We start from the raw sequence: 17460 nt of genomic DNA on the forward strand, positions 1-17460 counted from the left end.
TGACATTAAAGACAAGCATCCAGGAGAATTTGGGACCTTAGTTAATTGTCAAATTAATGAGGCAACTTTATCAAATTGTATATTTCAAGATTATTTCTTGCAGTTCTACATAAATATTTCAGGATCTTTAATATCCTCTGGGATGGACAAAATGTATGTGAATTACACACTTCATACAAAGGGAGGGTAATTTAAAGTGCATAATAATACATGTCCATGTCGCCACTGGGTATGAGGAACTTAGGGCAGAACCAAGCATGTAACCAAGTGAGCCAAAAAGACAAAACAACGGGTTTTTCCTTAGGCCCATTATCTTGCAAAAACAGCTGAAAATATTGACTTGAAGCAGTGAAAGCAATTTGATGCTTACACATTCCACTTGTAGTACCATATTATTACTGATACACTGCACAGCAAAAATTAGCAGACTTTGAGGTCTGACCTCCTTTTCTTATATTAAGACCTTTTCTAGCATGCACCATTAACAGAGTAGGATTTTGATACTTATAAAACATGAACCATAGACTGCACTGGATACAATGAACAATGCTGAGATCCTGAATTTGATTATCTGTAAACTCTCTAGGTTTTATCTTTGGTGAGAGCACAATGGGAAATTTAAACCTGCTTCTTGGACTGGATAGAAGCAGCAGCAGAGTGTTAAGAAACAAGGAATGTGAAATTGAGGATAAAATGTAGATTTTGGAAATCCTATACAAAATAGTAGTAATTTCCAAAGGTAGCACTGTGATAAAAATGGTTAGACATCTGATCAGTTCTGAAGTGGGTAAAAAGGACAGTGTTTTAATTAGAATATTTTAACCATTCATTTAGATAGTCCTTTAAAAGTTTCTGTTTTCTTCCTGTTTATTAGTAATCCTCCACCAGAACTTTAATGGCGTGATTCAGACATTTTAGTGCACTTGCAAATGTTGGGATGCTGCCCACTTAAACTCCCACCAAATTTACATAGAAAATTCAGCATGCATATTAACTTATTCCTGGCAAGAATCTAAAAGAGTAGAAGAGTGAAAGAGTGATTTCCATGACCAGCATCTGATGAAGCGAGTCTTTGCTCACGAAAGCTCATGCTCAAAACTTTTCTGTTAGTCTATAAGGTGCCACAGGACCCTTTGTTGCTGTTACAGATCCAGACTAACACAGCTACCCCTCTGATAAAAGAGTAGAGAAAATAATGAAGGCTTCATGGGTGAAAGCTTACAATTTAATAGCACTCAAGCATTTTAGGAGCCTAAATCCCATTTTAAAAAGGCATATAGGAACCTAAATCCACTAGAAAAATGGAAGTTCAGCACCTTTGACATGTTCATGCTATGTCTAATATACTATAGTTTGATTTCCCAACAACTTGTACCCTGATAATCATATATACTACTTAAAATGTGTGGAAAGATATTACAAAACACCACTATGTACCACCAATGGAACGTATGGGAATATACAGTTGAGGTAATGTCAATAATCCTAACTGATCACAGACACCATGGACCACTTAAGTTCCTCTTCAGACCTACTTAACACCAAAAATACAAATTGCTTGGTATCTAGAGATAAGTGTTCTTTTAATAGAAGGAGACAATACTCCAGATTTCCAGTTCAAGGCAAATGTTTATGGTTCAAAATTTGGATTCGTTTCAATGTTTTTTGAAATTCTTCATACACTGAAAATTCTGAAAAAAAAATTTTTTGGAAACACCAACATATAGCACCCAGCCTGCAAATCATCAAGAGATTACCTGCAAGTATCATTTCAGTCATGTCTACACTACAAAAATAACTTCAAAGTTGCTTACTTTGAAGTACAACTTCTAAGTAACAGACTTTGAAGCTGAGCATCTACACATACCCTATTTCAAAGTTAAACTTCAAAGTAAGGTACTACTCCATTCCCAGGAATGGAGTAAGGACTTCAAAGTTGAGCTCCCTTACTTTGACGTTAACTTTGAAGTTTGCGAAAAGTGTGTAGAGTCTCTGCAAGCTACTTCAAAGTTAACTTGAAAGTAAGTAACCCTAACTTCGAAGTTAGTTCCTAGTGAAGACGCACCCTTCAGGTTTAAGGAATCAACATTTTCTGATTTCTAACCAGTTTTACTTTTTAGTAACAAGTTCAATAATGCTCCATATGAGAGCTACTCTTCCCTGATTTCTGAAGGTGGGAACTGTTGCCAAATACCTCCATTGTAGCCAGGCCACAAAATAAAAATAAATTAGGAGCATCTACACTGAGATGTTTTGAAGAGAAGCTGTTCCAGTGGTGGGGAAGGGACAATAGTTAAGAATATGACTAAGAAAAGAGAATGACAACCTTTCTTTCTGAATCTTCCTAGTGGATTGGCCTGTTCTCTCTCCTTCTCCACACACCCACACCAATACACCCCCATTTTCCAGAAAAGTTCTGTGATGGTCCAAATGAAACATGAAATATGAGAAATGAAATATGAGGTAGATTAAAAAGAATTTTAATATATTTGCTAACCTATTTGATCAGATGGCTCCTGCTGCAAGACCTAAGAATCTCTTCCCCCTGTCTACAGTCCCCAGCTAGCCCCCAAATCCTGTACCATGCTCGTTTGGGAGGACACACTAATGTGTACAGAACTGAGGTGAGGGCACTTGTGGAGAGAGTTAGGACAGTAGGTAATGGGAGTCTTCCTACTGGGGAAAAGTGGTTAATGAAGGAGTGGGGACTGTAATGCTGGGTCCTGGCCAAAAGTATGATAAAGTGAAAGACTGCCTCATTCGATAAGTGACTCAGATCATCAACAACCTAGAGGTCAGTGTAGTATAGCTCAGGTTCCCCAATTTACCTCACTGCAGCATGACCAGTAACACAAAACCACCATTGGTGGAGCTCTTACAACCAGGAAACAGGGAAAAAAGAAGCAGCTGTGGCTCTTCATTAAATAGATTTGGAATGACCTATCAGATAGTTCTTTTCCTGGCAGCAAACTCAAAATCTGGTTAATGTTAGGAGGACTGTTGAAAACTGTAAGGGAAACCAGTGTGTCTCCATAACAACAGACAGGATGTGACATTCCATACAAAATAAATAAATAAATAAATAAATAAATAAAAGCTGAACACAGTAAAACACCAAGTGCGCAGTGTTGAAAACTTAAATATCAGGGAGAAAAAGCCCATCTGCCCGCCTCCCCCATTTGCACAACACTGAGAATGCCTGAGTTCAGATTAGTTACACCTGTGAGGAAATGTAAATAGATCAAATCACGAGCAAACAGGCCATATATTCTTAAACAGAGTCTTCTTTATGAAGTCCTTATGAAATAAAATGTCAAACTGGTCCTTTGACGGACAGTTGCTTTATATTATTGAAGGGACTCTTAGAAGACATGCTGGGAATTTGTGGTATACCCTTCTGTGAACTTACAGCTCTTGTTCTTTGAGTAAAAACCAGATGATAGAAAAGAACATGCACAAAACGACAATCTTTTAACACTGCCTTCCTGAGTATATGCATGATTAGATGTATTATGTAAATACTAAAATATAAGGCAACACTTCTCCTTACATGACCTGCAGAAGCACTTGTAGACCTCTGTGCATCTTACAAATTCCTGTTTGGAGAGTTACTGAGTTTAAGATGCTTCCAATGTGCCCATGAACACATCACCATTTGATCTGCTAGACCATAATTATGGCACTTGAAGTCAGTGGTAGAGGAAGAGGCCCCTTGCAAACTACACAAAAGCCACTGTAAGAGCCTTACAAGGTACCCAGGGACAAGACAAGGGTGTTCTTCCAGTTTCTCAAGTGGTACCAAGATATTGCATCAGTTTCAGCCTTGAATAGTGAGGCAATTATGGCAACTAAACTTTGTTGTACATATACACATGGATGATCACTTACATACTTAAGGTAAGAGGAGGGAACCAGTTACACACGCTGATAACCCAGTTTTGTACCATTCAAACTTGCCAAATTTAAACCAGTTTCCATCCTATTCCCCTCAACGAGGGTGATGTCCATGAGAAATCTCAGTTTTCAAGATACAGCCACTTCCACTGACTTTTAAAAAGAAGGCTGCAGCTATTTGTAATTTGGGCAAAGTGCATCTCTGCCCCCCTTTCTCCTCAAAATTTATTAGCTGAACTCTCTTTGCTCAAACTTTAGAAATGAATTAATGTTCAGCTAGATATTTTAGTCAAATTTCAGTCAAAAACAAAATGTTTGACAAAGTTGTGAAGAACTGAAAATTGGATCCTAAGAAATTATTATTCAAAAACTAATTATAGCACAGCCATCCTAGGTATAAAATGAGAGCTAAATGTTAATGGTCTGTCTGCTGGCCTCAGAGCTTTGCCAACAACTAATACAAAGAGGAGCCTTGTGACTACATCTGCAGTGTGGAGCCAATTTTTCTGAGGAAGCAAAAATTGGCCAAGTAGATAACACATGTGTTTCAGAGGTGCGTGTTTTGCTTTCTATAGAGAACAAAAGACATTACAGCTGGTTATACATGCATGGCCTATGTAGCCTGGCATGGACAAAAGGCTCAGTCTTACTAGGTGCTCACTACCACTGACTTCTGAGAGAGCTTAGGAAACCTCATAGTGTTTTGGACTGCACACCTGGCCATGCAATAACTATTTTTAAAAACTATTAGAAAAATCACAGCCAAACTCAAAAATCAGCCAAATTCTTTTCACTGAAATGTTAACAAAAAATGTGCGGTTCAGAAAAAGGAAAATATTTCATCTTCCAGATGTAATGTTCTAGAAGTTTGTGAGCACCTCAAAACAACTGCACACAAAAACCTTGTAAACCATGATGCAACCTTACCTAAATTATATACACCTTAAAATTAAGTACAGTACAAAACAGTTTCATCAAGTATATCTGTGAAGCCCCATTGGCTACGTCTGCACGTGAAGCCTACATCAAAGTAGCTTATTTCGATAACGTCTACACGTCCTCCAGGGCTGGCAACGTCGACGTTCAACATCGACGTTGCGCAGCACCACAACGAAATAGGTGCTGCGAGGGAACGTCTACATGCCAAAGTAGCACACATCGAAATAAGGGTGCCAGGCACAGCTGCAGACAGGGTCACAGGGAGGACTCAACAGCAAGCCGCTCCCTTAAAGGGCCCCTCCCAGACACAGTTGCACTAAACAACACAAGGTCCACAGAGCCGACAACTGGTTGCAGATCCTGTGCATGCAGCATGGATCCCCAGCTGCTGCAGCAGCAGCCAGAAGCCCTGGGCTAAGGGCTGCTGCACACGGTGACCATAGAGCCCCGCAGGGGCTGGAGAGAGAGCGTCTCTCAACCCCTCAGCTGATGGCCACCATGGCGGACCCCGCTATTTCGATGTTGCGGGACGCGGATCAGCTACACGTGCCCTACTTCGACGTTCAGCTTTGAAGTAGGGCGCTATTCCCATCCCCTCATGGAGTTAGCGGCTTCGACGTCTCGCCCCCTAACGTCGATGTTAAAATCGAAATAGCGCCCAACATGTGTAGCCGTGACGGGCGCTATTTCGAAGTTAGTGCCTCTACTTCGAAGTAGCGTGCACGTGTAGACACGGCTATTGAATGCAATGGGAGATTTCTCCTTGTGCCTTCAAGGATAATTTGGACTCAATTTTTTTTATTTAAACTTGTTTCCATACAAAAAAGGACAAATCAAGGTGAATACAGTGACAGAGGAATGTGCATTATTTCAGTAAAAGATGAGATTACTATTTCCCAATTAACTCTTAAAATTTGTGCTAGATAACTGTCATGGCAGCTCAAAACAGACATATTTAATCTTAGAGCAGATTCTCCAAACAAAAGTGGTAACATAGGCATGTTCTGCCTCTCTTCCACTTATTAGAACATCATAGAGGATTCACTATACATATAGGGTGCGTCTACACTAGCACTGTATTTCGAAATTAATTTTGAAAGTGGGCCCAATTTGGAAAGAGGCTGTGGAGTGTCTGCACACCCAACAGCCTCTTTCAAAATTGTTTTCGGCGAAAATGGGCCCAAATTTCGAAACCGCTCTTCCCATCTGGTAATGGGAAGAGCGGCCCCTTTCAAAATAAAATTTCAAAATAGTGCACTTGTAGACGCTCCGGGCTCTCAATTTTGGAATTGCAGGTCCGCCATGGAAGTGGCTCCAGGGAGCACAGGAGATGCACTAGCAAGCCCCGGAGTCGCTCTATGGTCCCTGGGCCAGCCCCTTAAAGCCACAAGGCTCTGGAAACCCCATGCAGGAAGCTGAGAGCATGCACAGGGCTAGAGAAGCACAAGCTCAGCCCTATACAAGCTCTAGCAGCCAGACAGATGTGTCACCTAGACCATCAGTGGGATGGCAAGCCCCCCCACACTCCAGGGCACCCCAGGAGGCCTCCTCTTCCCCACCTGAGGGGTTGCCGGAGGAGAGCCAGGGCCAGAAAAGGAGGGACCCCCTCCTGGACAGAGGCCGAGGTAAAAGATCTCCTCTGCCTCTGGGCAGAGGAGGAGGTGCTGCTCCACAGCACAGGGAGGCCCCACAACGCAGCTGCCTTTAAGCCACTGTCCCTGGGGCTGCGGAAGTGGGGACACCCCCAGCACACGGCCACTCAGGTCCATTCCAAAGTAAAGGAGCTGAGGCAGGCCTACAGCCGAGCCAAGGATGCCCGCGGTTGATCGGGGGCCAGGGCCAGCCCACGCTACTGGGTACTGCAACAGCTCCTTGGCCCGAAGGACATCCCAGAGCCATCGGTGGTGGTGTACATGTGCGGGCTGGACACCGACTGGAAGACAGACCCGCTGGAGCAGCCGGGACCCTCCAGCCAGACCACACCTGCGGGGCCGGAGAGCAACTCAGAGGAGGGGGGCCCACTAGTCATCATGGTCAGCTCTGGTACCTCCAGCCAGTCGCCCTGGAGGCCAGTGTCCCCGGACCTGTTCTCCGGAGCCCCAGGTAGGAGACAGGTGGATCGGGCAGCCCAGGTGGGGGGGCCAATCCCACAGTCCTCCGCCCTGTCCCAGACCCAGACACGGCACCATCCAGCACCCGCACCAGCGGACAGCACCCTAGCCCTCCCAATCTGGCAGGGATGAAGGGGCCAGGCCACAGCCAGCAATTGCCCCACAGATGAGGTCCTGGCAGGCACACGGGAGCCCCAAGGGAGGGTTGGCAAGGGAGGCACCACCTCAGGGGATGGCAGAGGTGGAGCCCCTGGGCCCGGGTGACAGCACTGATGGGTGGCCGCTCTCCCCTTGTGTCTCCACAGCATTGTCCTCTGAGGGCCGGGCCACATCTGCGCCACCACTGGATGGAGCCGGAGAGCCCTCCTCCCCATCGCCCCGGCTGCGGAGGCCCACACCGCAGCCATCCGGGAGCAGATCGCCATGCTCCAAGAGAGGCTGTACATGGAGCAGGAGGACAGGGCCTGACTGAGGGAGGCCTGGGCCAAGGCGGCTGCAGCCCTCCGACAGCTGGCGCTGCATCTGGCCCCCCCAGCCACCTCTGAACCTGCTGCCGCCCCCGAACACAGCGCCCTCATCCCACCCACCCTCACCTCAACTGCCAGTCTCACCATGGGCCACTGGCTAATTGCCAGTGCCAGCCAGGAGGGGGATCCCCTCCCCGCCCCTCCGCCTCACCCAGCCCACCCTGTTCTTCAGCCCCTGGATGACCCTACCTCCTCATCCTTCCAGCCCCCCTCCTGGCCCCTACAGGGCCCCCACACCCAGGGTGACAGGGGCACCCTTACCCACCGGGGATCTCTCCCCTCCACCCCCGTGGGGAACTAGGCTGCCCATGCCTGTGCCCCCACCCCATTGTATATAGTTCTCCCCCCATTCCCCCCATATTTAGGTCCAATAGGAAGACCCCCCTCCATTGCTCAACAGCCATTTATTTACATGTATATAGTTGGTCCCCAGTTAATAAACCCTTTCATACACCCCAGTGTCCCCTGTGTGTGGGGGGGCCGTGCTGCAGCGTGGTCATAAGCCATGTGCCAGGTGGAGGTCAGCGTGGCTCCCACTCAAAGGCCTCCCAGAGGGCTTCCCAGACCCTAACCCCTTCATGATGTGCCTGGCGGCACAGGGCCATGGACAGCTGCTCATAGCCGGGGCCATGGTCCGCAGCCCACCTGGGCATGTAGTGTTCCTGTTTTCCCTCCACCAAACTGTGCAGAGTGCAACAGGTTGTGACCACTCCAGGGGTCGTTGGGCAGGCTGATGTCCAGCCGCGCGTGGAGGCATTGGAAATGCTCCTTGAGGCGTCCGAAAGCCTGCTCAATGGTGTTGCGGGTGTGGTTCAGGCGGTTGTTAAAAATGCCCTGACTGGTGGTGGTGTGCCCAGTGTAGGAGAGCATCACCATGGCTATAATGGGTATGCCCCATTGGCCACTATACAGGGTGGCATCATTGTGTCCCCCACAGGGAGCTCCCAGGCAGAGATGTAGGTACACTCCTCCACGCGCCACCCCAGCCAGGAGTTGCGGAGTACCTGGGCATCATGGGCTCGACTGGACCAGCCCATGCATATGTCACTAAACTGGCCCCGAGAATCAACGAGCGCTTGGAGCACCACTGAGTGGTACCCCTTGCAGTTTATACATTGTCCCATGCTGTGGTCTGGGGTGCGGATAGCTATGTGCGTGCCTTCGAGCGCACCAAAGCAGTTCAGGAATCCAAGGGCTGCGAATCCTACCATGGCGTCATCCAGGTTGCTGAGGTGGAGGACCCGCCGCAGGAGGAGGTGGCTGATGGCCTGGACCACCTGTAGGGGGGGCACCGACATGTGGACCTGTGCATCGGGGGGCCCCGGTGCCCCTGCAGACCCCCCCACCCAGGGGCCCCTTGCCCCTTCCAGGGGTAGGTGTGGGGCCCTTGTCTGACTTACCGCCAGGGGCATATCTCCCACTGTGGCCTTGTCCACCCCGAATTGGTGCCCCACTGAACGATGGCTGTCAGGGGTGGCAAGCTTCCAGAGGGCAATCCCCACATGCTTCTTGACTGGTAGCGGGGACCACACGTGGGTGTCCACATGCTGCAGGGCACATGTGAGCCACTGACACAGATTCATGAATGTCTGCTTCATCTTCCTGAAGTTTGTGAGCCACCTTTCGTCGTCCCACTGGCCCAGTATCAGCCTCTCCCACCAGTCCCCACTGCTGGGGTGGCTCCAGAGGCGCCATGGGGGATAGGGAGCAGCAGTTGCCCTGTTGCCAGGACCCTCAGGACCCCTGTTGGGGGGGAAGTTGGGCTCCAGGCCTTCCACCACACCCAGGATGGCGATGACCACCTGGGTCTCAGTGTGGGTGGGGGCATCAGCCTCGGGCAGCTGTTGTTGCTCCATTCTCCTCTCATTCTTGGTGCACGGTCCATGCAGTGCTGTGTACTGCTCTGTGATGCTCTGTGTGTGTAGGGTGGGTGTGTTTGGGAGGGGCCTTTTAAGGGCGCTGCTGGCTGTGTGACCTGGAAGGGCTTGTCAGCCATGTGACCCCATGCATGATGTTTCCCAGCTGCTTATTTTGAAAGAGCCCGCTTTTCTGTGTGGACGCTCTCTTTCGAAAAACTGAGGGTATTCTTGTGAAATAGCGGATGGGTACAGCGATTCGCTTTGTGTGTGTAGCCGTGCTATTTCAAAATCCCTTATTTCGATTTTGTTTTTCGATGTTCCCCTTTTCGAAATTTCTTTGTAGTGTAGACGCTCCCATATTGTTAGAAAAAATTGGATTGTTGGAGTAATTTGGATTGCATGACACTTACAATGTTCGCTTACAGTGAATTAAAGATATTAGAACACAAGAGCTCAGCAATTGACTCTGAGAAATATAAAAGTAGTTAAGTGACTGCAGAGCTGAAGTTAAAATAGATGTTACACAAGAGTTTAAGGATTGACCCACCTCTGAAAGGTGACTTGCTCTGCCATTTATCCACCAAACTGTGTGTGGGTATTTGGTGCATTTATCAACTACAAAAATCGTTCATTTTAATGTAACAGAGAGCAAGACTTTTACTCACAGCAAGTTCATCTCATTCTCCAACTCCCCTGCCTTACTGAGACAACATAGCCCTTTTAAAAGCATTTCACCTCACATAGGCTTTGAGAAGAAACAATGTTCTCATCTGCCCTTGTTCTATAAACCTTTAGTGAAAATGTGTCAGTTTATAACAGATGCAAAAATGCACACTGGGATAAAGGTATTGGCTCAGAAACACCATCCACTGCTCCCAATTACATTTTCACCTACTCATGTGGTGTGCACCTGTGGCTTGTTGGCAGTATACTTGACTGCACCACAAAAGATTCCTTTGGTGAAAACGGAGCTTGTGTATGCCTGCCTGCAAGCTGCTTTGATTTCCCTTGAACTAGCTAAAATAACTATTGTTTGTTATTGTAATTATTGTACAAGTACATGTGTATAAACAGCTGGTGACCAAGTTAAAAGAGGGTTAAATGCACTTGAGGCTTACAGTGAAGAAAAGAGGCAGATCTGTTCTCTGCAGCTGGTGCAAAAGGCATTAGCTCAACTCTTGTCATGGCTACTTATGCAAGCCTGAATTGGGTTGAAGAGTCTGGTTTTTAAAGGGTGGGTATCATTTTAAAAATCATATAAAATCAGGAATGTGAAAATACCCTCCTTGTAAAATATCTCCAAAGAGATCAGTGTTTGATGGGTATTGAATACAGAAATGGGCTCAAGCCAGAAGCCTGGATCAGACATTCTGGAAAGTTGGGCAAGACACAAATTTTATTTACAAGACTTCAGCCCAGTTCTACCAAATGCAAATACTGATAGCCACTACAGAAGGAGGAAATTGAAAAAGGATGCTGAAATTAGAGAAAAGAGCAGGTGATGACTTCTGGAACAGTTGACTGAATGCATGGAGGAAGTAAAGCAGCAGACAGGAGTATATGGAGTATCTTTGTTGCTAGAGCCATGTAACAGCAGAAAGCCAAGTGAATAGAATGGGTTACCCAGCTGTATGGAATGGATAAAACACAATCTGTTTGGGTCACAATTACCTTGAAAAAGAGTGGTATCAGAGGCCCCATTGGAATAGTGCTTGTGGTCTACTGCAGACCCCCAGAATCCAAAATGGATATGGAAATGGCTGAAGTAGAAATGACCACATACATGATGGGAGAGAGATTCAAGCAGTTTAATGGGAGCAGATCAGGAGAGCCAGATATTCTCCATGAAGACATGCCTGAGGAACTAGCACATCAACTTGGATTCCCAAGATCCAAGAATTATTGACCAAAGATTAATGAATCCATGAGCTTCAGGGTCATACCAGATAAGCAAAGAATTGGCTGTACAGAATATGCAGCAATGGTCTCTAAACTATGGGATGCAGCTCAGGGAATGCAGAAGCGCATTCAGGAGGTACAGCAGGGCCAGGGTGAGGAGGGAGCATGGATCAACCCCATTCTGCCCCTATTTCCAGCCAGTCTTGGACACTGCCTTGTCTCTCAACCATGGTTCCTAGCCTAGCTGCCAACCACAGCTCCTGCGGGGAGCAGGAGGACTATGCAGACTAGGCAACGAGCAGTGCAATCAAAAAACTTTGAGGCCCATTGATACAGAGTGTATGTTCACCATCTTGTCCTCCTTAATCAGAACTTGGAACTCTTGATATGTGGGATCAGAAAAAGCAGAAAGAGAAACTACAGGCTATGCACCTGTGGCTGCAAATCTTTGAAATATTTCTCCTGCCAGACCTTACAAAGACCCTAAAATTGGCTGAAAGAAAACATTTACTTCCCCTAAAACAGGCACAATACAACACACTGATATGATTGTACCACTTTTCCCTGAGTTCAATATAATGTGCTTAGAACATCATTGACCAGTGTAGGCACAGAAAAATAATATTGCCTCATTTGGATCCAGATCAAATCTTCCCCCAAGCTGGGAAGTGTTTGGCTCAGAGATTTTTTATTCAGGACTTCTCCATCTGTTAAATACTATTATACTGTAACATGACAACCCCTATATAATTCTAGCCTTCCTGGACCAATATGGACCACTGTTATTTGCTTTTGTGATTTCGTGCTACTCTCATGCCTAGTAAACTACGATGGCTTGAGAAAAATGCTGATTTTTACTTGGCAATGTTTCCTTGGTGGAATTGAAAATTAAAAACAGAAAACAACAAAAGCCTAATAAATCACACAGGAAGCTCAAAATTGCAGCCTAAGGTGACAGACTTTTTAAAAAAATATGCTGCTGTACAAGCCAACCGGAGAAAGAGAGAGTTAAATAAAGAGGGAAATAATAATAATTAGCATGAAAGAATAATTAAAGGACTTGAGAGGAATGCAGCACCATTGTCACCTAAGAGAAAGGGTCTGAATGGAAATCCTTGCAGAACACCTACTGGAAGCAACTGCATAGCCAAAATGAGATCCAAGCTCTGTAGTGCTAGATGCATGTATGCACGCATGCACACGCACACAGAATGAGAAATAGTTCAAGTCCCAAAGATCTGGCCATCTAAGCAGACAAGGCAGGCAAAAAATGGAAGGGGAAACACACACAGGACTCAGCCTTGAAAAGGGATGAACTTTTAAGGTACTGATCCAACAAAACACTTAAACCTGAGAACGGTGCACCTGAAGCCAGGGGATATGTGCTTTCCACTAAGCACAAGAAGGTTGCAACATTCACAAAGTTAACAATCATGGATCCAATTATTCACGGGCGGCTGGGGGAGTCAGTTTCACTTTCCCATGCTGGGCTCAGCAGGCGGGCAGAGCAAGCTTCCTAACATCTCTCCTCCCAGCCTGCAGGCCATGGTTACCACTACAGGGACCCATGTGGGGTCACTGATGTGGTGGGGGGGGCAGAAGCAGAGGATCCCCCTGCACACATACACTGGGCTGGCGTGGAACAGAGCAGAGTGGGAGTGAGGCAGGGGTGTGGAGCCACTGTACCTGCTCTGGAAGTCAGGCACAAAGGGGCCAGGTGGGGTTGGTGCTCCAGTTGCTGCGGCAGCTCTGGCGGCACCAACATGCCTCGTGCTACAATGGTGGTCATTTTACTCATGGCAGCGACAGCCACCTGCCCTGGCCCGGCCTATATAAAGAGGAGGGCTCGGCCTTGCTTCCAGCCACAGGCAGGGTATGGCCACTGACTGGCTCCCCATTGCCTCCGCGCTGGGCTCCACCTCCCCCCGCTGTCGTCCAGAGCCTCCCGCAGCACTGGAGCCCACTGAGTTCTGCTTCCCTGGCCGCTTGCCCCCTCAGGGAGAGAGTGTGATGCTGGGCAGCACTGGGCACAGCTCTGGGAGCCATGGACCTCTGAGGTGGGGACCTGCAGAAGGCCCAGGGAGCTTCCTGCTGAGTAGCGTGACCATATCTCCGGGTTCCAAATATGGGACCGAGAGATATGGGGTGGGGGGCAGCTTCTCCCGGCTGCACCCAGCCCCAGGGAGCCAGTGCTCCACCCATGGAGCCCTGGCAAAGCTGCAGCCACTAGCTCTCCTCCACCCCTCAGAGTCCCAGGGAAGTGGCAGCTGCTGGTGCTCCCCCCACTCCCCCAATCCCTGGAGGGCTCAAATATGGGATAATTATTCACTTTTAAAAAATAAGTAGGGACACCTTTCTGGTGTCTGAATATGGGACAGATGGTCACCCTACTTCTGAGCCTCTGCAGGTATTTGGTATTCAGGAAAATTAAACATTCATGAGGGTTCTCAAGACCAAACCCTTGCGAATGTCAGGACCCTCCTGTATGTGCTTAATCATATCATAGAATTCTAGGGCTGGAAGGGACCTCAGGAGGTCATCTAGTCCAGCCCCGTGCCCAAAGCAGGATCAACCCCAACTAAACCATCCCCAGCCAGGACTTAAAAACCTCTAGGGATGGAGATTCCACCACTTCTTTCAATAACGCATTCCAGTGTTTACCACCCTCCTAGTGAAATAGCTTTTCCTAATGTCCAACCTACACCTCTCCCTCTGTAACTTCAGACCATTGTTCCTTGTTCTGCCATCTGTCACCACTGAGAACAGTCTCTCTCCGTCCTTGTTAGAGTCCCCTTTCAGAAAGCTGAAGCCTGCTGTCAAATCCCACCCCCGCCACCCCGGGTCTTATCTTCTGCAAACTAAATAGGCCAACATCTCTCAGCATCTCCTCATATATCATGTGCTCCAGCCCCTTAATTTTTGTTGCCCTCCACTGAACTGCTCCAGTGCCTCCACCTCCTTTGCATAGTGGGGGGTCCAGAACTGGATGCAATACTCCAGATGTGGCCTCACCCGTGCCTAATAGAGGGGAATAATAACTTCTCCAGATCTGCTCAAAGTGCTTCTCCTAATGCACCCCACTATGCCGTTAGCCTTCTTGGCTACAAGGGCACACTGTTGACTCATATTCAGCCTCTCAACCACTGTAATCCCCAGGTCCTTTTCTGCTGCATTGCTACTTAGCCGGTTGGTCTCCAGCCTGTAACAGTGTTTGGGATTCTTCCGCCCCAAGTGCAGGACTCTGCATTTCTCCTTGTTGAACCTCATCACATTTCTTTTGGCCCAATCCTCCAATTTGTCTAGGTCGCTCCCTACCTTCCAATGTATCTTTCTGACCCCCTACCTTAGTGTCATCTGCAAATTTGTTGAGGGTGCAATCCATCCCCTCATCCAGGTCATTAATAAAAAGGTTGAACAGTACTGGATCTAGAACCAATCCTTTGGGGCAACCCACTTGAAAGTGACTGCCAACCAGAAACAGAGCCATTGGCTGCTACCCGTTGGGCCCATCTGTCAAGCCAGCTTTCTAACCACCTTACAGTCCATGTATCTAATTCATACATCCTTAACTTATGGGCAAGAATATTGTGGGAGGCTGTATCAAAAGGTTTGCCAAAGTCAAGGTATGTCACATCCACTGACTTCCCCTTGTCCACAGAGTCACTTACCTTAAATGCTTTGCTGAATCAGTGCCTGGGTGCTCTGCACTATGAAAATTGAGTGCACGGGGGGTGGGGGAGAAGCAGGGAGTGAAGGTCACAGTGCAGATAACCAGCAGAAAGCATATGGAACTCTGTTTCTCACTTGGTGCTCTCTTTACTACACCGTGTCTCATGGGAGAAGCAGGAAGAAGACATTCACATCAACATACATTTTCAGACTCCCCTCCCAGTCTCTTTCTTAGTTTCATAGGTGGTTAAGAAACTCAGAATCATGCTGTTGCTGGAGCACTGAGCCATGACCTTTCTATGTTATCTCTAATCAATAATCAAAGCAGAGAAAATATATATCACTTCTAAGGATGAGTTTGAACACCTGACTTCTTTTCCTCTTCAAGGGCTAAAACTGTTAGGTCTTATCACTCAGAAAAACATGTCTTAGTGCAGGGCAACAGGAAAGATGGCAGACAGCCAAACTGCCCAGGGGGTGGTGTAATCTAAAGAGAAACATTTGAAAGGGACACAACTCTACAGCAGAAAGCATCCCACAGTTTTCTTACTTAACTCAAAATTGTCCCAAATATTTCCGCGTACTTGAGGTCCTTTTTCATTTGCGCAAGCTGAGCAGCTTGGGGAACCCATGGTGTGTCCAATACTTTGAAATTGTCTGAAATGAGAAGAATACATCCAAACAGCGAGATAAAAGAATGTCCTCAGTATGTGGGAATTTTCTTAAGTCATGCTATACTCAGAACAGGACGCAAAAATCAGTTCCTGACAGCACACATATCAAACTTGTCCATTACTCAAATAAATAAATCCTGAGGAACGGGCAGAGAAGAAGTCAGCTTCCCACAATACGTTCATTCTGACGGAGGAGTGATAAAAGCTACACATACAAAGAATCACTCAATGAATTAATGCAAAGGGCTGAATCTCTCATTATGGTGGTTTCTACTCTTTTCCTCAGCTCTGTATGGTCACTTTTGCATTTTTCTGACCTTAAATGCACTCTAAGCCTAGGGCAGGATGGAACAAAGTTTTGAATCACTTTAATGCCTTGATATTGGACATAAAATTAACTTTTTCTAGATATCTACCATTGTATATCTGAATATAGCAGAGTAAGGACAATAAGGAGAGAGTTTTTGTTAAGCATAGTTGGAACAAAAAAAGAATCCTCACAAAGGGATTGGTCCATTGCTAGGTGGAAATGGTAGGATTGGTGATAAGCTTCAGAAAAGAAAGAAGGTGTCCAATAAATATTTCTGTTCTGTGTCTGAGAAGAACAGATATAGTCATATCCAGTGTTTCCTCTGCCATTTTCTATCTTTGTGCAGGTTGACTTTTCTATTAGTCAGGCTGAATTTTCTCATGTGAAACAACAATATTGAGGTCACATGTAGATGTGCTGTCCCAGTAGAAATAGATCTAAATATATATATTAAGCAGTTCATAGATATGGAAAATGAAAAAAATATTTAAACAAGGATAATTAACAATGAGCGATGTTTAAGATGTTTATTTAATATAAAAACAAATAAAAAGAAAAGTACCACCACCCTTGGAGTACATGTATTTTACCATCCTTTCTAACAACTCAAGCTAGTAAACACACCAAAATGGGGCATATTGAAAACAGCTATATTAATAAATCAAAGACGTGACCATTAAGTCAAAGGATAAAAAATATGTGCCAGGGGCCAAATTTAACAACCTATTCCCACAGAGCACTGAATCTTCAGAATCTCCACTAAAGTTGCTTTCAAACAACGACACGTCTGTCAAAACACTTCCAAGCTATGAACTTTTGCAGTTCACAAAACCATCCCTGGGGCATGCAAAATATCTGCATACGTAGCTCAGTTTTAAGAGGCAAATCAAATCTATGAGCCAACTAGAAATAGTCATGCTCTCATCACAAATATTAATACAATATTTTCTGATACTGGAAGGAAAGTAAAAGGCTTTCACTCAGGCTCATGCAATTTCTAAGGAATATCAACTCAACTTAATACTTTCCATACAGAAAACGGTTAAAATTAAGCAACACAGAGAACAAACAAAACTACAAATAAACATATGACAATGCTGAATAACCAAAGAAGTGGTTAGTTATGAGCAGTGGCAACTGGTCAGAGGGCCTATGGGTGGGGGAGAGGAACACCAGATTCATGACCCTGCCGGCCTCCTCTGCCCCACTTTGCTCTACCTGTCCCACCCCTTCCTTCCATTAGCACTGCGTGGCTTCTCATGATTGTGGCCCTGAGAGCCACACAAACTTCTCTAGCTCATGCTACTCTTGAGCCACACCACTCCAGGGGAGGGATGGGACCACCACCCAGCTCATCAGAAGTGGCACCGCACTGACGGTGAATACAGACAGGTGGGCTCTGGAGGGGTTTGTGTTACTCTCATAGACCCCTACATGTTGCCCCTGGTTATGTGAATTTTACATGAGTATTTAGGACCCACACTGTGCAAATGTACCAGAGCACTGTAGTAAAGGCTTTTTTTCCCAGATTTCACACTGTGTCACCAACTTAAAAAAATCAGAGTGGGTTCATTACAA

At 46.2% G+C, this 17460-nt stretch overlaps 1 long non-coding RNA gene across 1 annotated transcript in view; it reads right to left on the reverse strand.

The window, feature by feature from the left end:
• The window catches only part of LOC142008684 (uncharacterized), a 95174-nt gene extending 79661 nt beyond the window's left edge, over nucleotides 1–15513 (reverse strand). Inside the window, exon 1 of the long non-coding RNA XR_012644207.1 lies at nucleotides 15454–15513. This is a non-coding gene — a long non-coding RNA (uncharacterized LOC142008684). The remainder of the gene's footprint in view (nucleotides 1–15453) is intronic.
• Between the last annotated feature and the right edge of the window lie 1947 nt (nucleotides 15514–17460).

This window comes from Carettochelys insculpta, chromosome 2, assembly GCF_033958435.1.
Source record: "Carettochelys insculpta isolate YL-2023 chromosome 2, ASM3395843v1, whole genome shotgun sequence".
Lineage (NCBI taxonomy): Eukaryota > Metazoa > Chordata > Testudines > Carettochelyidae > Carettochelys > Carettochelys insculpta.